The following is a 23,473-nucleotide window of genomic DNA, read 5'->3' on the forward strand; positions in this document are numbered from 1 at the left end:
TCTTCCAGTCCAGTCTTACCCCAGGCAACTTCTGCAGACACATACCTGGACTCTCTTTTCCCTTGTAAGTACGTTATGACCAGAGTAGTGTTTTTCCTCCATTGGTGCAAATTTGTCTCTAACAAGATCTTTCAAAACTTAAATGAGAATCTTTTGTTTTTATTAAAGATTTATTTTATTTGAAAGACACAGTTACAGAGAGAGGTAGAGACAGAGAGAGAAATCTTTCATCCGCTGGTGCACTCCCCAGATGACTGCAGCGGCCGGAGCTGCGTGCGCTGATCTGAAGCCAGGAGCTTCTTTGGGGTCTCCCACATGGGTGTAGAAGTCCAAGGACTTGGGTCATCTTCCACTGCTTTCCCAGGCCATAGCAGAGAGCTAGATCGGAAGAGGAGCAGCCAGGACTAGAACCTGACCCCATATCAGATGCCAGCACTTTAGGCCAGGGCTTTAACCCACTGCACCACAGCACAAGTCCCCTAAATGAGAATCTTTAAGGGAGATGCCTGGGCTTTGAATATTTAAAAAACTTCCCCAAGTGATTCTAACACAAAGTTAGAGTTCAAAACCACTTAGTGCAAGGATGGATCTCAAACTTTTGAATGCATAGGAATCACTTGGAGATTTTACTACAACTCAGCTTTCTAGGTCTTACCCTCAGAGGCTTTCATTCAGTAGGTCTGGAGTAAGGTCTATACATTTGCATTCTTTTTTTTTTATTTTTAAGTTTTAAAAAAAAAATTGAAAGAGACCGTCCATTTACTGGTTTACTCCTTAAATGCTCTCAAAAGCTGAGGCCAGTCCCAATCCAGGAGCCAGAAGCTCAATCCAAATCTGTATTATTTGACCCGATTACTTGAGGCATCTCTTGCTGCCTCCCAGGGTGTACAATAGGAGGAAGCTGGAATCATGAGTGGAGAGGGATTTGAGTGTTCCATGAGGCTGTCTTAATCACTGTGCCAACCACTCAGTTGTAAGTTTGCATTTCTAACAATGCTCCCAGTTGATGCTGATGATGCTGGTACTAGGAGCTGGGAGCTTATTAGAAATGCAAACTCATGATCACTACCCTTCAACCATTAGTCATAATCTTTGTTAAAGTCTAGTAATCCCTATTTGAACCAGCTCTTTAGGTGATTCTTGGGCGAGTAAAGTCAGAACACTGTAGACAATTAAGAAAGGGGCAGCACCACGAATCTGGGAATATCACTGTGATTCTGATTGCCCATGTTTGGATCAAGGATCTGATCCTGGAAATAGAATGGGAGGCTACCTCCAGACAAAGCAAAAGGATTTTGAGAGAGAGAGAGGGAAACCTTCTAAGGAGAATTCAGGTACCATTACCAAAATCAAGGAAATGTTAGACAAAAACATAGATTTATGTATTTATTTGAAAGGCAGAGTTACAGGGAGAAAAGAAATCTTCCATCTGCTGGTCCACTTCTCAAATAGCTGCAACATACCAGGGCTAGGCTAGGCCAAAGTCAGGAGCCAGGAGCATCTGGGTTTCCCACATGCATAGCACTTGGGTCATCTTCCACTGATTTTCCCAGGTGCATTAGCAGAGAGCTGGATCAGACATGGAGCAGCTGGGACTCAAACTGGTGCCCATATGGGATGCTGCTGCAGGCAGTGCCTTAATCTGCTGTGCCACGATGCTGGCCCTTATGGTGGTGTTGTCTTGAGGATTAAATAAAATAATGCATCAGTGGCTGACACATAAGTAATCAATTGTACACATTATTTTTATTAAAGCAGTGCTATATGGGTACTCAGTATAATTAGATTAGGAGACAGTCTTTATGTTTCTGGGTCTTATATTTTAATCTGATTTATCTCAAATTTTTTTTGTATAGAGTAAGTTAGGAGTCAAGTTTCATCTTTGTCTAAATGTATATCCAGTTAGTACAGAATCCTTAAATATTTTTCTCATTACATTAATTAACTTGCCTCCTGTTTTCCCACTTTGATCCATACTTGCTTCTGAAAGGCTCACACATTGTCTTATACTCCTTTTTATTTTTATAAATTGGAATTTGGCTCAGTTCTGAATAATAGGCAACATTAAGTAGCTCAAATAAGTGTATCAATTGGGTATTCCTAAACAACAAACCATCTCAAAACTCATTGGCTCCTCTTGACAATCCTTTATAATTGTTGGCTGTGTAGACAGGGTGAGGCTGAACACAACTGGATACTTCTGTCTGTCATAGCAGAGATAACTCAGCCTGTCACTGGAGGCCTGTGGCTTGAAGGGTAGCCTCTTTCTTCCTTGAGCTGGAGTACGTGATTCAGGGCTGTTCTGCTGCTATAGGAAGAGACACAAATCAGCAAGCAGGAATGCTGCAGGTCTCTGAGGGTCCAGGTTCAGATCCAGCACACTGTTATTGCCACCATGAAGTAACATGGTTGAGTTGTAAATCAGAGGTTGGAAACTACCCATGCACCCTGCTCATGAGGAGGTGGCGGAAAGGTTGAGGATGGCTATAGGGAGGAGTTAAGAACTAGGGAAAATTTTCAGACCACTATTATAGATGTTTATCTCTGTCATATAGAAATCCAGAAGTGAGAGGTTCTATACTGGTGTGGTACACAGAATTCTCCAGAAATGAGGCTGTCTTATTGCTCCTCTGTGCATGGCCTCACTGTCAAGGTTAACTCATGGACTAAGGTAGCTTCTTAACTTTGACCACCAGGTGGGAGGAAGGAACAAAATTGAGAGGGGACAAAAGGCACAGGCCAACTGTCACCTAAGGCCAGTACCTAGCAGTTGCCACTTGACATTTTCACAACATGTGGCCACACTGTGCTGCAAAGGAGACTGAAAAGGAGACCTTTATTCTAGTAAATCAGGTATCTGTCTCTAAGGAAGCAGGGGAGAATGGACACTGAGGGCAAACAATGACTCATACATCTAGCCTTGTCTAGAGTATGGGTTCAATAAATGCCTGTGCTTGTGTGGAGCAATTGGAACCCATATATTACTGGTGAGAATGCAAAATAGTTCAACTACTTTGAAGAATGGTTTGGTAGTTTCTTTTATAGATAAAATTCATTTGCCATGAGACCATTAATTCCAGGTATTTATCCCAGATAAATATAGACAAATATCCCAGAAAAACTGGTATGCAAATATGTATAGCTTCTTAATTCATAGTGTCTAAAAACTGTAGAAATGTCCATCTACAGGTAGACGAACATTCCATCTACATAGTGAAATAGTACTTAGCAACAAAAAGAAATGAATCATAGATGTATGCAGCCAACATCCTAAATCTGAAAAGAATTCTGCTAAATCAGAGAGGCCAGAATCAAAAGGCCGTAGACTATGCTTTCATTTATATGATATTCTGGAAGAACACAACTACAATACGTGGAATAGACCATTGGTTGCAAAGGCCAGGAGTGTGAGAGGGGCACAAGGCAACATTCTGAGGTGATGGAAATATCCTTATCTTGATCATCGTGGTGGTTACAGAGTTGCATGTGTTGCCAATTTTCATAGAACTGTAAACATAAAAATATGAATTTAAGATATATAAATTAACCTCAATAAACCTAACCAAATCTACTTTTTTTTTTTTTACCCCAGCTGTATCCCTCAAAAATTATATAAGTCTAATAAAACTCAGGAGGGAAAAGTGATTTTGGTTAAAATAGATGAATGAAACTTTAAAAAAAAAGAAACTAAGCAGAGTGAACTCAGCAATTTCTGCAAAGATTCCGATATAGCATGGAATTAAATCTCATTTCCAATAATTAACTACTTTTACATTTTGCAGTCTAATCTCTGCAACTGCAGAAGTGAAACAGATAAATCTACTTGGGAACATGCCTCTTTCTCAGTGTTATCTGATTCTGATTCAGATAGGCCACAGTCCACTGGGTACTGAAGAGCTAGAAGCAATTGTTTGCATAATGCAAAGTGACACATCCTAGAACCGTGGGCATGATATGAGGAAGATCTATAAGAGCCATTGTTCTGTTCTGGTGGAAGAATAAATGAATAATCACTCTTTCACAGACTCAAAATGCAGTCTTTTGCTACTAATACCCACTTTGCATGCTAAACACAAGAACAAGAGATTTTCCTATGGGGAGATGGAAGATGCCCCAGTGGTGAGGAAAGAGAACCACGTAGCTGAGGAGAGAAGGGGTCAAAGGATAGGCTGAGGGGTTCCAGAGGGGTACAGTAAGAATATTATTCTTAGGGAGGGCCCTGCACCATCCTGCAGGCAATTGAGAGCTATTGGAGAAAGTGCAACAATGATCTTTGAATAAATATCACTAGATCACATTGGTAACTCTGAGAAGTGAAGAAGGAAGTGTGGAGTAAGGAGTAGAGGTGGACGATGGAGACGTCTGGTCCTTTTGGGAAACTGTTGCAATAGTAAGGGTGAGAGATGACCAGGTCCTGAAGAGAGAAGCAGTGGCTGTGGGATAGAGAGTGACAGTTTTGAGAGAGCTCTAGTGGTACATTTTCCTTAGCACCTTATCCTGAGAGGTAGAACTCTGGGGAAGGTTCAATTAAAAAGTTATTTGAGAGGGAGAAAAAGGGGGGAGAGAGAGGAGAGGTGAGGTGAGGAGAGAGAGAGAGAGACAGACAGATACAGAGTGAGCATCCCCATTTCCTGGTTCACTCTCAAATGCCCCCAATAGTTGGGACTGCATGGGGCTGAAACCAGGAACCAGGAACTCAATCCAGGTCTCCTACAACCTGCCAGAGGTTGTTAGGAATCCAACCTCTTGAGCCATCACCACTGCTTCCCAAGGTCTGCATTAGCAGCAAGCTGGATGTAGGAGCTAAAGCTGGGCATCGAACCCATGCACCCTGATATGGGATGCAGATGCCTTAACCACTAAGCTAACTACCCATACACCACCACCCTCAGATTTTTTTTTAAATAACTTAAAAAGATATCATTAGCTGGCTCAAGCTTACTTAGAAAGCTTCATCTATCATCCAATCCCTTTGTTCTATATGTTCATGTTTCTGTACCTTTATGTTGCATCTTCTTATTGTTTCATGCACAGTTAGGGTCTTTATACAAAACCAGAAAAGTGACTGAGGGTTCTTAAGCTTATGAGGAAAAGGTCTAGATATGGAGATATTGGCCATGATGTTGTGGGGGAGGTGCCATTTCTGAAGCTAATGTCATGGTGAGGGTCAGATGGGAATATGCTTACTTCTTTTTCTTCTTCTTTTAAAAAGATTTATTTGAAAGGCAGAAAGAGAGAGGGAGAGACAGAGTCAGAGTGAGAGAGCAAGAGAGCAAAAGAGCAAAACAGAGATTGATCTTCCATCTGCTGATTCATTTCTCAAGTTGCCTGCCACAGCCAAGATCAGGAGCCTAGAATGCCATCTGGGTCTCCCACATGGGTGGCAGTAGCCCAAGTACTAGGACCATTATCTGCTGCCTCCCAGGCACATCAGCAGTAGCTGGATTGGGAGCAGAGGAGCCAGGACTTGAACCAGCACTCTGATGTGGGACACAGGTGTCCCAAGTGGTGACTTAATTCCCTGCAGCACAATGCCTGTTCTGTAAATATACTTGTCACAGAGAAGGGAGGTGTTATCAGAAGGGGAGGGTCTAGTCAGAAAAAAAAAAAAAAAACCAAAATTACAAAATATGCACCCATTATATGTTCCAAATGGCCATAGTAGGAGCAGTTTTCAGTTACTATAAAATACTAGTCAAGTTATTGTGAAATTAATGACTAGGCTTGGAATTCCAGGGTGCTCTTGCATTTGGCGCCACCTTATGGCATATGTCTTTTCTGTCTTAATGTCTCAGCATGATTATTTGTTGTCTAAACTAGTGTACTTTTGTTTGAAACAAATGTTAAATTAGATAAATGCTGGGGTGACAGGTGAAAATCTGGGTGGTCCCAAAAAAGCTAGAGCATAGGGTCTCCCTAATTCTGAGTCCTATGTCAGGCTGGTACTTCAAGGAATCTTTTGGTGGGCTGGGACTTGCTTCTTTGGTCTATTACTATAATATGGAACCAAGGTCGCAAGGATCTGTTCTCTCTGCCTCTTCACTGCCTGAGGAGGGGAAGGGGCTCAGCTTCCATCCTTCTCCTTCCAATCCTCACTTCATCATGACTTCAAATCTAAGAACATTAGCCTGACCCCTTTCAGGGTGGGCAGAAGACAGGAGACAGTAGTCCTTTACTATATCCAAATTGTTATCACCAGATTTTTGGTTTCTATACTGTGCTGATAATCAAGAAAAAGGGACAAAAATTGCAAAAATAAATCATCTTGACCATTTGTATACTTCTGTATCTTGAAGCATTCTGTATATGACTTCTTTAATGCTTAGCATATCGTAATATCTGTGACATTCTCTCCAACTAGATTGTGAACACCTTGACGGTAAGGGCCAAATCTTATTTTTCTCATGGTTTTAATAACAGTGCTTGATCCTTGTGAAGCATTTGTTCAATGAAACTGACATCTAATACCAATGATTGCACTATTAAATTTAGTAATGGGGTTAAATGAGGGATTATTCTAATCGAGAACCTACTCACATTTATTTGTAATTCAATATTGATTTAGTAGTATACCATAATGTGTGTGAGGTTTTTTTATTTATTTATTTGAAAAGCAGAGTTAGAGAGAGAAAGAGAGAGAGAGAGGAGAAGGAGAGAGGGAGAGAGAAGAGAATATCTTCCACCTGCTGGTTCACTTCCCAAATGGCTGCAACATCTAGGGCTGGACCAGGCTGGAGCCAGGAGCCAGGATGCAAGGGTTCAGGGACTCGGGACAACTGCTATTGCTTTCCTAGGCACATTAGCAGGGAGCTGGATTGGAAGCAGAGCAGCTGGGACTCAAACTGGTGCCTATATTGGATGCTAGAGCTGTAAGTGGAAGCTTAGCCTACTACTTCACAACACCAGCCCCCATAATGCATAGTTTGATAAGGATATTATTTAACCTCTGACCTTCTTGGCAGTGATCAGAACAGATAAACACCATCACTGCAACCCTGACAATAGCATAGAATTTATTTTCAGTGGTATTTAGAAATTCTGAGAGGCAAAGCCAAACAAATGAGCTAAGTTGTAATTTGTCAGTTGACTTCAGAATTCACATTTAGATATTCTCACATATTGTTTTTCACACTGTTAGGCAATAGTGGTGTGTTGGTAAATGTCTAGCTAACATAAGAGTCAGCTCTCTTTAAGAAGCACTCTGACCTCAGAATCAGCCCTTAAGGCATTCTAGTCTGGCTGAAAAGCCCACGAGAGCATTTCAGGCATGGAAAGCCAAGACCCTGTGGCAAAAAATGTCCTACGTGAAGGAACTCGGTGGATGAGACCCTAGTGGAAAGAAGTGATCATCAAAGAAGGAGGTACTTTTCTGTAAAGGAAAGAGAGAACTTGCACTTTGCTTATGGCCTTGTCTAAATACTGATGGCATTTGTGGATTTAAAAGGGTTCCATAGTCTTGGCAGCTCATGTCAAGAGCCTCGGGTGATCACTGACATCATACATAAGAGTTAGTTATTAAATTAACACTAGGAATCACTGTGCACTATCTTCCCATGCAGGACCTCTGTCCTCAAAGAGTTGCATTATGAAAGTTAACAGTAAAACTTGTTCTGAAAGATTTATTTTGTTTTAGTGTATTAAGTGGAGAATATTCTTAGGTATCATAAGTTTTAGCTATGTCCAATTGTCCAACTCCAATGCTTCTTTTCTTTTTTTTTAAATTTTCTATTATTATTTATTTGAAATTACTCAGAGAGAGAAAGATAAGCAGAGAGAGAGAGAGAGAGAGAGAGAGAGAGAGAGTCTTCCATCCATTGGTTGAATCCCCAGTTGGCCACAATGTCTGGAGCTGTGCTGATTTGAAGCTAGGAGCCAGGAGCTTCCTCTGGGTGTCCCATGCGGCTGCAGGGGCCCAAGGACTTGGGTCATCTTCCACTGCTATCTCAGGCCAAAGCAGAGAGCTGAATCAGAAGTGGAGCAGCCAAGACATGAACCTTCACCCATGTGGGTTGCCAGCACTGCAGCCAGCGACTTTACCAGCTAAGCCACAGCGCTGGCCCTATCCAATGCTTGTTTTCTTAGGTTCTTCCTTAATGATAAAACTCATTCTCAAGGACTTACTTTCTTTTAATGTATTAAATAGAGGATCTTCTTATGTCTTATAAGTTATAGTTATGTCTAAGTTCTTGCAAAAGATGTATCATTCTTTGGTGCTTCTTTAAAGTTAATTTTAAAAAGTTAATCTAAAAAATCTAAAGTTAATCTAAAAAAAGGTGAAATTAATTTCAAGATGCAATGACTTTGAACAGTCCTTGTCTCAACTGTTGAAGGACAGTTTTTTTTTTTAATTCAAATTGTTGCGCTCTTTACTTAGTATAGAGTGGTCTTCTGTATATAAAGTTAATTGAGAATGGATTTTAGTGGAGAATAGGACTGGGAATGGGAATGGGAAGAGGAGGAGGGGTGGGAGTGTGGGTCTAAGGGAAGGTGGTTATGGTAGGAAGAATCACTAAATTCCTACAGTTGTACTTATGAAATACATGAAGTTTGTATTCCTTAAATAAAATGTTTCTTCTTGTGGGAAAAAACAGTCAGCTCTTCTGAAGAAAGAAAAAAAAAATCCCTGATTTGTAGGGCTGGCCAATTTCTGTGGTGTAACTATTTCCTTCATGGTTGATTCCAAAGCACCAATGCTATGCTGCTAAATAAGGAACTGGGAAGAAAGGCACCTGATAAACTTTTGCAAGCTGGTATAAGCAGCCATCAACACAACTCTGATTAGGTCAGCTCAGAGATGACCTGGGCTGTGGGCTGATGTCGTCTTTGGTTAATTCATCCAACAGATATTTATTGATTACTTGCAGTGTGAGTTCTTGAGATAATTTAGGGAAGAAATTGTACAAAAAATTGTACCCTTGTCAGACTTAAATTCTTTTGGAGTGGGGATACAGAGGTAAACAATAAACAAGTTTAATAAACAAGTTATATACAGGCTGGCACTGTGGCATAGCAGGTAAGATCATCGCCTGCAGTGCCAGCATCCCATATGGGTACCAGTTCAAGCCCCGGCTGCTCCACTTTGATCCAGCTCTCTGCTATGGCCTGGGAAAGCAGTAGAATACGGCCCAAGTCCTTGGGCCCCTGCACCTATATGGGAGAAGGTTGGAGTAGGGGGAGAGAGTGGCTTAGAGAAGGGAGGGAAGACCTCATAGGAGACTGTGAGGATTCAGAATTTTACTCAGAATGAAATGAAGAGCCATCGTGGACACAGCAGAAAGTGACATGATCCGATAGAAGTATTGAAAGTATCAGCCTTGCTTCCACATTAAGAATGGACTCCAGCCAGGACAAAAGTGGAAGGCAGGAGACCAGCCGGGAGCTATTGCATGTGATTCCGGATGTCCACTGAAGAGGGACCCAACAGGATCTGCTTTCACCAACTGGCTGGAAGGCTGCCCTTCCTCCTCACATTGCTATGATGCAGTCCTATCACCTGGGTGGCTTAAAAGAGCAGAGATCTATTGTCTCATAATTCTGGAGCCTGCAAGTCTGAAATCATGCTATTGCCAGGGTCATATTCCTTCTGAAATCTGTTGGGAATCATCCTTCTTGGCCTCTTCCTGGCTGCTGGTGATTTGTTGTGATCTGTAGCTTTCCTTGGCTTGCAGCTGCAGCGTTCCAGTGTCTACCTCCATCATGCTATGGAGTTTCCCCCTCGTATGTCTGTCTCTGTGTTTTCCTCTTCTCCCAAGGACACCAATCATATGGCTTAAGGGCCCACGTTATTCCAGTTTGACTTCATCTCAATTCACTAGATTTGCAATGACTCTACTTCCAAATAATGTCGTGTTCTGAGGCATTAGTGCTTAGGACTGCAGCAAATCTTGTTTTAGGCACATTAGTGAACCATAATAGGATAGAGAGAAAAAAGTTAAAGATGACTCTAAGGTTTTCAGACTGAGCAATTGGAAGGCTACAGATGGAGCATGTTTTAGGGGGAAGAGCTAGATTTCCACATCACATACTCAACAATCAGCTTATTATGTCACAACTTACAAGTGAGAACAGAACTAAAGTCTCTTAAATTTGTGTGGATTACAGCAAAATAACCCTAACAGTGAATGTCCTTTTAAGAAAATCCTATATATTCTGAAAAAGTTATTCAGCTTCCCAAGTAAAAACTTAAATTATTTAAGTGCATGAGAATTTCCAAATATTGCGCTTCATGTTTGTTAGAGTTTTGTTGTTTCAAATTTGTCTTTTGCACACACATAGTTTCATCACTAGAGAGGAAATAAAAGCTTCCTGAATGCTGTAGAAAGCCAGAGATGACTCTTTTAGGGGATGAGTCTAAACAAAACATTTTATTGTATAAATTAGGTGTGGCACCCAAGTCATTTTAATAGTTCATTTGAAAGTTACTACGTGTTCCTAGCTTTGAATCAATTAAAAAACATCTTATCTTCCAGAGGTCTGGGCTAAACCCCTGAGTCTGCTGTGGCAGAATCGACCCTCCAACTTTGAGGCTGAAAAGGAATTCAACAAGCCCTTGGCCCTGCAGGCCCCTCACTGTGCCCTGTGCCTGATCTTCCAGATTTACCAACAGGTCAGATTTGGAGGCCTTAATTAGAACTTCAGCCCCGCAGAAGCAGAGGACCAAGCCATTGATCCCAGAAATGTGCTTTACCTCCACCGGGGGCAGCACGGACATCAACCTGTCCACCCCTTACTTAGTGAATGACAGCACCAGCCTTCTAGTTTCCTGCAAGAAGTACCATGTCCTGGTCCATGCCAGTCGCTACGGGGTACCCTCTGAAGACTGGATGTATTCCCGGTGTTCAGCCGATGCCCTGGAGGAGGATTGCTGTTCATACTTCCTGGCTGGAGGGTCCCTGCGGAGAGCCAACAATGACAGGTGGGTCTCCATCTCATGTGCATTAGCAATTCTGGAAGTGAGATTTGTCAACACTGCAGAAAGAAGTCTGGTGGATGTGAGCAAAATCCCTCTGCCCTGCTTCAGGCTGAAATGTGTCTTCTGAAAGAAGTGGAGGAGAAGAGCTGTGGGCTGCTGTGTGCGATGTTCACACAGCTGTTGCCCAACTGCCTGCCACATGAGCAGCACCCAGGCTGCAGGAGTGACAATGCAGCCTGACCACTGGGCTTTTGTTGTCTTCTTCACCTGCTTTGGGCACAAGATTCCTAATTTGGAGTATGCCAGGGGTACCTTATAGAGCATCACTGCAGACCAGCGGTCATTAGTAAGCATAAGAACAGGTGCTTCTACTACTGTGAGGTGGTTAGGCTCACCACCGAGATCGTCTATGAAGCCAACTTTGATGATGGCTCCTTCAGCGAGCTCCTTCAGTCTTTATAATGAGGATGTAGTGAGCCAGGACTGTCTTCAGTTGGGTCCTCCTGCCAAAGGAGAAGTGGTCCAAGTGAGATGGACTGACAGCCAAGTCTACAGAACTAAGTTTGTGGTCTCCCACCCCATCCAGATATATCCAGTGGAGTTTGAGGATGGCTCATAGTTCATGGTTAAGAGAGATGATGGGCCGGTGCCGCGGCTCACTAGGCTAATCCTCCTCCTGTGGTGCCGGCACACCGGGTTCTAGTCCCGATCGGGGCGCCAGAGTCTGTCCCAGTTGCCCTTCTTCCAGTCCAGCTCTCTGCTGTGGCCCAGGAGTGCAGTGGAGGATGGCCCAAGTGCTTGGGCCCTGCACGCGCATGGGAGACCAGGAGAAGTACCTGCCTCCTGGCTTCAGATCAGTGTGGTGCGCTGGCCGCGGCAGCCATTAGAGGGTGAACCAACGGTAAAGGAAGACCTTTCTCTCTGTCTCTCTCTCTCACTGTCCACTCTGCCTGTCCAAAAAAAAAAAGATGATGTGTAAGCTGGATGGAGAGCTTCCCAAGAGTCAGGTCTGTGCTGTCAGTAGCCTCAGATATGTGATCCAATGATATTTTCACAGAGAAAGAGGTAAAGGAAGAAAAGAAGCAGCAACAGGTTATCAAGTCCAGATACAGGGAACTTTATATCCAGCCTGCGCTATTTCGAGCCATCATGGAATAGGTGCTTCCAAAGGCTTCAAGAGGGCCCAAGCCATGGAGGCAAGAGCGCTCAGGGGTCCACAGCACAGCAGACACTTGGGACTCAGAAGGGTCTGCAAGTGAAGTTGAAGTGAACCAGCTGATTCTGTCATCTTCTCACGCACCTTCCTCGAATTCTGCTGTAGTGAAAGATCCAGCCATCTCTGTACACATGGCAGCAGCCTCTGTTCTCCCAGCTGAAGGACTGGAATGCTGCAGTTGCACTGACCCCAGTCCATAAAAGGGCTCGCCTGTGCTGGCTGGGCTGGTTGCCCTGTTCCTGGCCTGGGACTTATCTTCCTAACGAGCACCTGCACCAACTATGCAGAGGTGCCAGTACTAGTCCCCAACCTCTTTCTGTGTTTATGTTTGGTCTTGACCAGCTTCTGCCAGTCCCTGGCCTTTACTTTCTTCCTTGCCTATGCAGGGCAAACAAAATGTGAAACTCTGCCCTCAGCTGAGCTGAGTAGGGGCCTCAGGGGTTGGACAGAAGTGGTGTGGTATCTGCCAGGGCCCGGAATGTGTCTAGAGTGCTGACAAAGCATTATCCTTAGCATTCTCAGCACAGAGTCCCCAGGGGCACAGTATGAGAGGGTGTGAGTGGGGCCACCCTAAGGGGGGATTTTAATGATGGAAGCAGGCAGAGCCTAGTGGGTGATTCAACAGAAAGGCAATCACGCAGGGCATTGGGGGGGTGGGGTTAGCATGAACTGGGGTCACCAGAGGCCAGTGGCAGTGTGGATGTGCCCTTGGTTTGGGGGTGGGAGGGAGCTGATCTGGGGATGGGGTGTGGTACTAGAGGGCAACACTGAAGGGGCTAAATGGGTTTTTGCTCCTCATGCATTTGTTTGCCTGAGTTCAGGATTAGACAGTTTTATACCTATACCCTATGTATGCAAAAATCAAATTTATAATCCCTCCACCTTTTTTGTTCAAATTATTTTGAAGACCAGAAAAACAAACAAACAAAAAGTCTTGCCTTTCTTTGGACACCTTGGCAATTTTCTGATGTCTTCAGGGTTATTTGATTGCACAGACTGAAAGCAATTGGAGGTGACGTAAACAGAGATTTTGGAGTAGCTCCCAAAATCCTAGGGAGGGGGAAGAGGCTGGGCTTCCTTGAACCAGAAACTGGAAACATGGATCTCAGGCAGTTCCTCTCTCCAGCTTCCTTTCTCTCCAGATCCTCCCTGTTACTGGTTTCTGCATTTGCTCTGTGTATTTGCTTCATTTTCCCTACATTTCAGGCAGTCAGGTGCGTTGGTTCCAGTTGCCCATGCCACCTCCCCTTTCTTCCATGGTGACCTTAGCCTCAGAATTTATATTATCTCCAAAGCCATGGGTGACTCCCACTGCTCGGAATTTACCCAAGGGAAATTAATTTGGCAAATAAAAGAGCTGTCTGCACCTCAATGTTTTTTGCAGCTCAATTCACAATAGCTAAGACATGGAGTCAACCTAAATGCCCATCAACAGAAGACTAGATAAAGAAATTATAGGATATGTACTCTATGGAATACTACACAGTAGTTAAAAAAATGAAATCCAGTCATTTGCAACAAAATGGAGGAATCTGGAAAATATGCTGAGTGAAATAAGCCAGTCCCAAAGGGACAAATATCATATGTTCTCCCTGATCTATGACAACTAAGCACCTAAAAGGAAACCTGTAGAAGTGAAATTGACACTATGAGAAGTAATGACTTGATCAGCCCTTGTCATAAACACATTCTTTCCAGAACCTCCGTTCAGAGATTTGAGTGGGGATATGATGTCCTTGAGTCTGGAATTGTTCACAGCCTGGTCTACTCAACTGCATCTGAGGGAATGTTACATTCACCTATTAATATATGCTTATTTTGGGCTTATCATGTGCCACTTGCTCTTATAAGTTGTATGAATACTGCAGGAAATAAATTTTCCACTTTAGTGGAACTTAAAATCCATTGGTGTGGGGGCTGGTGCAGTGGTGCAGCTGGTAAAGCTGCCTCTGGCATCCCACATAGGCGCCAGTTCGAGTCCCAGCTGCTCCTCTTCTGACCCAGCTCTTTGCTATGGTCTGGGAAAGCAGTATAAGATGGCTCAAGCCCTTGGGCTCCTGAACCTGCATAGGAGACCTGGATGAAGCTCCTGGCTCTTGCCTTCAGATCGGCACAGCTCTGGCCATTGCGGCCATCTGGGCAATGGATGCAAGACCTTTCTGTCTGCCCCTCTGTAACTCTGCCTTTCAAATAAATAAATAAATCTTTAGAAAAATATCCGTTGGTGTGGAAAAGTGTGTGTTACACCCTGAGTAGAGGTGCATGGCATTGGGCTGGTATGAGAGAAGGGAAGACAAGCCTCCTAAGAGAATATCTCATTTGGGGATCTGCCAATATTAGAGATATTACATCTGTCTGGGTGAGTTGATACCTTGATTCTTTTGATTGCAATTTCAGTAAACAGATTCAACCTCTATGTATGTCTTATCAAAAGCAAAGTGATACATTGCTTTCATCTTTTTGCCAAAGGTAAGGAGATTTCTCAATCATTCTCCCAGTCCTGTCCCAGGGCCAACACAGAGCTGTCTGGGTTGGGGTGGGTACAAGGAGGTTGGATTCCAGTCTGCAGTCAGACCTCTGTTCAGCTAACCAGACAGCTTTTGCGTTAAATAATGACAGCAAGGGTGAACTTTACAGTGGTCTAAGCCTTGTAAGTATATCCTCTTAATCCTTACAACTCTATGGAAAAGGTCCCCGTTTTATGCATGACAAAACTTAACAGACAGATCAAGGAACTTAACGAGATGCTCTTACCTAGCAAGTGGAGAGCCGGGGTTTGAACCCAGAGTCCCTAGAAGACTCACTAGATCATATGCTCTCCAAGGCACTGGTGAGGTTTCAAACTATTTTTACCATCCTTCCTGGAATAGAAATTAAAGGTCAGAGGTAATGTCCACTTAGAACTTTCATTAACTTTATTTATTTATTGACAGGCAGAGTTAGACAGTGAGAGAGAGACAGAGAAAGGTCTTCCTTTCATTGGTTCACCCCCCAAGTGGCTGCTAAGGCCGGCGCGTTGCACTGATCCAAAGCCAGGAGCCAGGTGCTTCCTCCTGGTCTCCCATGCAGGTGCAGGGCCTAAGGGCCTGGGCCATCCTCCACTGCACTCCCGGGCCACAGCAGAGAGCTGGCCTGGAAGAGGAGCAACTGGGACAGAATCCAGCGCCCCATCTGGGACTAGAACCTGGGGTGCTGGCGCTGCAGGCGGGGGATTAGCCTAGTGAGCCACAGTGCCGGCCCATTAACTTTATTTGTGATGCCAGGTGACATGCATTGTGAATTATAGAACTCTATACTTCAAATGAATAAGCAATCAAGAATCTTATTTAATTTTTTTTATTTGTTTGGAAGGCAGAATTAGAGAAAGGGAGAGACAGAGAGAGATCTTCCATCCGCTGGCTTAATCCCCAGATACCCATAATGGCCAGGGCTGGGTAAGGCCAAAGTCAGGAGCCAGGAGCTTCATCCAGGTCTCCCACATGGGTGCAGGGACACAAGGACTTGGTGCATCTTCCACTGCTTATCTCTGACCATTAGCAGGGAGCTGGATCAGAGATGAAGTAGCAGAGATTTGAACTGGATGCCTTATAGGATGCTGGCATTGTGGGAGGGGCTTTACCCACTTTTTTGAAAATATATATACTCCTAAAAACAACACATTGCTATTTTTTTTTTTTAAATTTATGGCCTGTGAACTCTTTGAAGACAAGTATGTTTCTCTGTTCTGTTCACTGCTGAATCCCTATGGCTTAAGCACTGTCCCAGTGCATGGTAGACACAAAAAGACTCTTGAACAAAGACACAAAGAAGGAAGAAGACCGAAACGCAAGCACACCAGCACTTCAGTGATGACCATCTTCTGTGTCTATTTTGGAAATCTTTCATTTATTAATTTCCATATTTCTAGTACTAAAACTCTCTAAATTGTCTAGAGTTCTCTCACATCATAAAAGAAGGAATCTGGTGTTTTCCTGGTATCATTTTATGCCCCTGTATCAAGTCCAAATCCAATTATTCTTGCCATCGAATCAGCGCGGTGCGCCGGCCGCAGCGCACCAGCCGCAGCGGCCATTGGAGGGTGGACCAACGGCAAAAGGAAGACCTTTCTCTCTGTCTCTCTCTCTCACTGTCCACTCTGCCTGTCAAAAAAAAATTGCTGGATGACTGTGCACTAAAAGGAGCATCACTAAATCTGTCATTCTGCGAAGTCCTGCTGGTGATGTCATATTTTAAAACATTAAATCAATTTTCCTTTAAGAAAAGAAATTTTCCCAGGTACTCAAACACAGTCAGGCAGAAGCAACAATATTTGTGTTCCACAGCACACAATGGTGACTACAACTCACAGTAATCCATTATATACTGTATTACGAATTGGAGGGGAGGAGCTGGTAGACTTCAAGGGCAAAGAAAAGAAGGACATGATAAGCGTAGTTTCCTGGTTTGATTGACTTACTCTGTGTGTATGTGTTGAAACAGTGCATTGTACTCCATAAAAAATTGTACAAAGATTTCATGTTAATCAAAATTTTTTAAAAAATTACATTTTGCCTTTGGAGTCAGTGCTGCATTTTTAAAGATACTTTGTTCTGGCCCCTAGAGGGAGCTCCAAGCTCCCATACAAGTGTTCTTAAGCACACTTCCCTCCAGGGTTTTTTATGCTGTGTTCAAAAAGGACTGAGAAGAATCTATCCAGGATTTGTTTCTCGAAGTGTGGACCTCTCTCCTGGTGGTAGTGCCAATGCATGGCTACTACTCTTTGGATCTGCCTCTCCTAGGAATATCTCCCATTGTTGGATTTAGTCACCAACTTAACATTTATTAGTTGAATGCTTGCCAGTTACCAGGTACAGTTCTGTGGTCTTGCAATATACAATAAAGCAAGTAAGCAAGTGACAGAGGATCATTGTTTCTTGAAGCATACACCTTGTTTTTTTTTTTTTTTTTTTTTTTTTTTTTTTTTTTTTTTTTTTTTTTTTTTACCAGTTCTGTCTTCGTCCTTAGAAAGAGAATGTACCTATAGGTCCAACCTCAGTAAGCTTGTCAAAACTACAGCCTCCTGGTAATCTAAGGTATTGCAGACCTCTGCTGTCCTGATAAGGTGGGCATGTGATCAAAGGAGCCCATCTATAGGTCAGATAACAGGGAAGCCTCCACTGAGAACATCACCCAACTGGGACCATGACTGTTGACTTGGAACCATCAGTTTCTCTCTCCTTGGAATTTGACTATGAGGCACTGTATTAGTTTGCCAGTGTTGCCATAACAAATTCCAAAGGCTGAGTGGATTAAAAAACAGCAATTTATGTTCTCAAGGTGTCAGTACTCTTTCTTCCTTCTGATGCCCTCTTCTTGGCTTTTAGAAGACTGTCTTCTCCCTGTGTCTTCTCTCATGATATCTTCCTTCTGCACATGTCTGTGCCTAAATTACCTCTACTTAAAGGATATCTGTCATATTGGATTAGGATTCCCCTCCATAAGGATCATATTTCAACTTATTCCTTCAAAGACTCTATCTCCAAATACAACAGCCATATTTGAGATATAGGAGTTAGGACCTCAACATATAGTATTGGGAAGACATGACTCAGGCTGAAACAGATCCAAAAAGAATGGATCAGTTGATGGTGGGAGAAGTGACTATACTTCCTTAGGAAGGAAGTCAACACCATGAAGAAACAAGAATTCTGAGTAAGCAGAACTTTGAGAGGATGAGTATATCGATAGTATCTACAAAAGAAGCATTAATGAGTTAGTACAAATGAAATATAAAATGCCATGCACATTGTTCTGAGCAATGTTTTTTTTTTTTTTTCAATTCAATCCCAAAAGCACAGGAAACAAAAGCAAAAATAGATAAATGAGATGTCATGAAGCTAAAAAGCTCTGCATGGCAAAGGAATCAATTAACAAAGTTAAGAGACAACCTTTGGCATGGGAGAAAATATTTGTAAGCCACACATGAGGAATTTAACTGAATAGCAAAAAAGAAATAACCCAATGAAAGAATGGGAAAAGGACCTGAACAGATATTCATCAAATACAAGAAGACATACAAACAGCATTACTAATCATTAGGGAAATGTAAATTTTTTTTGACAGGCAGAGTTAGACAGTGAGAGAGAGACAGAGAGACAGAGAGAAAGGTTTTCCTTCTGTTGGTTCACTCCCCAATGGCCGCTACACTGATCTGAAGCCAGGAGCCAGGTGCTTCCTCCTGTTCCCCCATACGGGTGCAGGGCCCAAGCACTTGGGCTATCCTCCACTGCCTTTCTGGGCCACAGCAGAGAGCTGGACTGGAAGAGGAGCAACTGGGACAGAACCGGCGCCCCAGCTGGGACTAGAACCCGGGGTGCTGGCGCTGCAGGCGGAGGATTAGCCTAGTGAGCTGTGGCGCCGGCCAAGGGAAATGTTGTGGGGAGCAACTCGGACTAGACTGAGTTACTGGAATTAAGACTTATTCTATGCATCTGCTCTCCCACAATATGGTGCTGAGAAGGGAGAAACAGCTTCTACACAGCTGCCTCCAGTTCAACCAATAAACTGTAGGACCTACTCCTGATTGGAGGAGAGCAGTGTACTCGGCGTGTGGGTAGCAGAGTTGGGATTGGTGCAAGAGGACTATAAAGGAGGAGAGAGACAACATGCACCAGGAACATCTAAGGGGAACATCTACCTGAAGGAACACCTGTGCAGCCCCCGAGAGAGCCGGCCAGCGGTGTGCCGCTCCCCCGCGGAAGTGGGGAAGGTGGCAGGGGGAACCGCCCTTCCACGGAGGTGGAAGGGACGGTAGCCAACCCGGGAAGAACCAGCAGCAAACCCGGGGAGGGCCAAGCAGACGAAAGAACAGCGCAGGGTCCTGTGTCGTTCCTCCACGAAGACGGGGAGCGACAAATGTAAATTAAACTACAACATTACCTCATACTTGTTAGAATGTCTTTTATCAAAAAAGATGAAGATAGGTGTTGGTGAGGATGCAGAGAAAAGGGAACTCTTGTACATTGTTGGGAATGTAAATTAGCACAACCATTATGGAAAATAGTATGGGAGTCCTCAAAAAATTAAATATAGAACTATTATATGATCCAGTAATCCTGCTTCTGGATATATAACAAAAAGAATGGAAATTAGTACATCAAAGAGATATCTGCACTTCCATGTACATTACAGTATTATTCACAATAGTAAGATGCATAATCTACCTAAGTGTCCATCAGTGGATAAATGGATAGAGAAAATATGGCACACACACACATATATGATGGAACACTATTCAGCCTAACAAGAAGGAAAGTCCTGACATTTGTGATAATACGGATGAACCTAGAGGACATTAGGCTAAATGAAATAAGCCAGACACAGAGAGAAAATACCACATGATCTCATGTATGCATGGCATCTAAAAAGTTGCAGTTATAGAAATAGAGTGATAGTTTTGGTGGGCAGGGTAGGATGGGGAGTCGGGTAATGGAGGGATGTTAGTCAAAGGGTACAACCTTTCAGAGAGCCAGGAGGCATGGATTTTGTACAGCAGGATGACTATAGCCAGTAACAATATATGATAGGTAAGTAAGGTGATAGGTATTTTAATTAGTTTGATTTAATCATTCCACTACATATACATACAGCAAAACATCACATTATATGTCATAAATGTATATATTTGTCAATCAAAAATAATATTGCTACCAATAAATATTGCAATTAGAACTAGCTAATGAATTATGAAAATGTTTAGCATAGTCACAACTTATTTTAGCTCTTATTTTCCCTGTCTCACATTTGAACAGGCTAAGAGAGCACAAATAATTTACCCACATTTAAACAGGTAACAAGTAGCAGAGCTGGGGTTTGGAGTCAAATCTCTAAATCAAAGTGGCTTTGGGGCTCAGGTGGGGTAAATTACAGGTGCAGAGTCAGGATTAAGATATTCAGAGATCACCTGCAGTAAGATTTCTACCTTTACTGTGCTGTTTCACAATCCTTCAAGGAGGAATTTGACTTTTGGAAATGGCCTAAAGAAATTTATAATCAATTTTGGAGTTATGGAAGAGCAAGTTAGAATAATATTTCTTGTTCTCCTGTGTGCTTTTTGAAGCATGTTCTGAAGGTAATTTCTAATTTGAGAGGAATTTTATGCAGTATCAGTTACTGAAAAATGTTCTCCTTCCCAGGGCACTACTTTGAAGGGTAGCATGCATTTGGTGTTTGCTCATATATGTATGTCTGCATCCATTTTCTGAACACTTAGACATGTTGGGATTTGAGGATGAGTAAGTCTCCCCTCATGATATCCACTGGGAAGACAGATAGGCAAATAGTGTATTTTATGTTGAGATTAGTGTTATAATAAAACTCCTTCTAGGCATGAAATCATCTCATTGTGTCATACTTAGTGTCAGTTGAATCTTTTTGTCAAGAGGTAAGATCAGCTGTAATTTATTACACATATATTTATAGTTTTTAAAAATTCTTTCCACCTGGGAGTTTTGGGAAACGTTTGACAGGGAATTGACATCTGAATTAGGACTACAGGCGATCTGATAAAGGTGTGCATCGGAGATAAAGAGATGTTCATGTTCATGTTTTTAATTCTCATTAGCTTTTTTTTTAAAGATTTATTTTATTTATTTGAAAGACAGAGTTACAGAGAGAGGTAGAGACAGAGAGAGAGGTCTTCCATCTGCTGGTTCACTCCCCAAATGGCCACAGTGGCCAGAGCTGCGCTTATCCGAAGCCAGGAGCTTCCTCTGTGTCTCCCACGTGGGTGCAGGGGCCCCAAGGACTTGGGTCATCTTCCACTGCTATCCCAAGCCATAGCAGGGAGCTGGATCAGAAGAAAGACAGCCGGGACCAGAACCGGTGCCCACATGGAATGCCAGCACTTCAGGCCAGGGCTTTAACCCGCTGTTCCACAACAATGGCCCCCTTATTTGCTTTTATTCATTTGAAAGGCAGAGAGATAGAGATAGGAAAAGAGACAGAGAAAGGTCTTCCATTCACTGGTTCATTTCCCAATGCCCACAACAGCTAGGAGTGGGTCAGGCTGAAGCCAGGAGCCAGGAACTCTCAATCTGGATCTTCCATGTGAGTGGCAGGGACTCAAATACTTGAGCCATCACCTGCTGCCTCCAAGGTGTCAATTAGCAGGAAGGTGGAATTGGAAGCAGAGCCAGGACTCGAACCTAGGCACTTCCATATGTAATGCAGCTGTCCCAGGCAGCATCTTAATCACTGTGGCAAGCACTGGCCCCTCAGTGAAAGTTACTTAAATCAACCGAGGTCGGAGGAAGCCCCAGTCTTCCTTGAGGCCTGGCTGGGAGGTGTTTAGCCTTTAGAGAAGCTGCCATCCTATTTACATTATTCATGTTGGTAGAAAAAGTCCCTCTGAGGCTTCATTATAGAGTAGCCACAACTGGCTGAATGAGTGAATAAATGAACGTAACATAAACTACTAATAAATGCATGCTGCTTAACACTCAGGTTTTGACAGGTCCATCCGTGCCCGGTAGTCCCAGGCCATTTCATGAAGCTATCCCCACGGACGTCCTAGGATTAGGCCTCAGTTATGTGGAGCTTAACACCTTCTGAGGTTACATACTTTGTATTTGCTCAAGATTAACTGCCCGTGAGTGTGACTTTTCTGGGTATTTTCAGCCTCTGTCTGGTGGAGTCACAAGGACAGGACCAAAACCAGTGCCAGCCCACGCTTTTCTTCACTGTCACCTCGTTAGGGGTGGACAGCACCACAGTGGTAGAGTCACTCCTGCTCTGAATTAGCAGCAGCGTGTCTGGCGCTTCTCCAACAGGGTCCAGGTCTCTCGCTGTTTCAGCCTCACCTGCAGATACCTGGGCTCTGCTCAAACAGACTAAATAAAAACCTTCATAGCTGAGGCCTGGAGCATACATTTCAACAAGGTTCAGGTGGTTATATGAGCCTCCGTGCCTTGAAATTTAAAATCCATGAAGAAAAGACAAAAGAAATGAGGTTCTTATTCTTTCCCTCTGTGCTTTCTCATTTTTTTGGGTGATGGCCAACAACAGGAGCCCCCCCCGCAATCCCAGAGGCAGCCCTTCCTTTTTTTTAATAGAAAGCTTTTATTTAATATAAATTTCAAAAGTACAGCTTTTGGATTATAGCAGTTCTTCCCTTATTAATCACCATCCCACCCGCAAACCACCCCATCTCCTACTCCCTCTCTCATCCCGTTCTTCATTAAGACTCATTTTTAATTATCTTTATATACAGAAGACCAACTCTCTACTGAGTAAAGATTTCAACAGTTGAGGCAACCCTTCTTTTTAGCCCTCTCCTCTACAACAACCCTTAGAGGTGCTTCTCCGCCGCCTTGCTTTGCAAAAGACAAGATTAGCTACAAGAGGCTGAGTGCTCTCAAAATTCACCTGCACCCCAGGGCCTTTGGAAGCAGAAAGTCCAATGTGAGGGGTGTTAAGAGGTTGTCCTCAGTGACTGACATGCAGAGCAAAGGGCATAGAAGGGCAAGGCTGAGATTCTGAGGTGCCAGAGACAGCAGCACTTCTGACACGTGGGGAAAACCAGAGAGGTGTTCCTGAGACAGGGGACTTTTAACTTTTCCTCTCTCTCTCTCTCTTTTTTTTTTTTTTTTTTTGGTTATAGAATGCATTACACATTTATAGGAAAAATTAAGACATAGAAATGTGGGTTGGAAAAGGAAAGTTAACAGTTAAATGTCTTCAGTACATAAATGGTGAAATAAAATATGGCAATCTCCCCTCCATTTAGTTTTTTGTAGCTATTATGAAAATGGAGATATGTATATATATGAATGTATTTCCAAAAGTCCACAAAGTGGTGGTTATCATGACATAGTGGGTTAAGCCACCGCTTGAGATTCCCATATCCTGTATCAGAATGCTGGATCAAGTCCTAGCTATTCCGCTTCTGATTCTACTTCCTGCTATTGCACCTGGGAAGGCAGGAGATGACGGCCCTGGAGGTTGGCCAGTATCCCATATGGGCACTGGTTTGTGTCCCAGCTGCTCCATTTCTGATCCAGCTCTCTACTTATAGCCTGGGAAAACAGCAGAGGATGGCTCAAGTGCTAGCGCCCCTGCACCCACTTGGGAGTCTGGGAGGAAGCTCCCGGCTCTCGGCTCTTGGCTTCGGGCTTTGGATCGGCTCAGCTCTGGCCATTGTGGACATTTGGGGAGTGAACCAGTGGATGGAAGATATCTCTCTCTTTGTTTTTCCCTCTCTCTGTAGCTCCACTTTTCAAGTAAATAAAATCTTAAGGGAGATTCTCTCTCTATGTCATTCTGCCTTTCAAATGAATATACACATGCATCTTTTTAAGAAACTAAAA

General features: G+C 43.2%; 1 pseudogene; it reads left to right on the forward strand.

Moving 5' to 3' along the window:
• The first annotated feature begins 993 nt into the window (after window positions 1-993).
• LOC103348162 (lysine-specific demethylase 4A pseudogene) lies at window positions 994-21,719 on the forward strand (annotated as a pseudogene).
• The last annotated feature ends 1,754 nt before the right edge of the window (window positions 21,720-23,473 follow it).

Source organism: Oryctolagus cuniculus, chromosome 6, assembly GCF_964237555.1.
Source record: "Oryctolagus cuniculus chromosome 6, mOryCun1.1, whole genome shotgun sequence".
Classification (NCBI taxonomy): Eukaryota; Metazoa; Chordata; class Mammalia; order Lagomorpha; family Leporidae; genus Oryctolagus; species Oryctolagus cuniculus.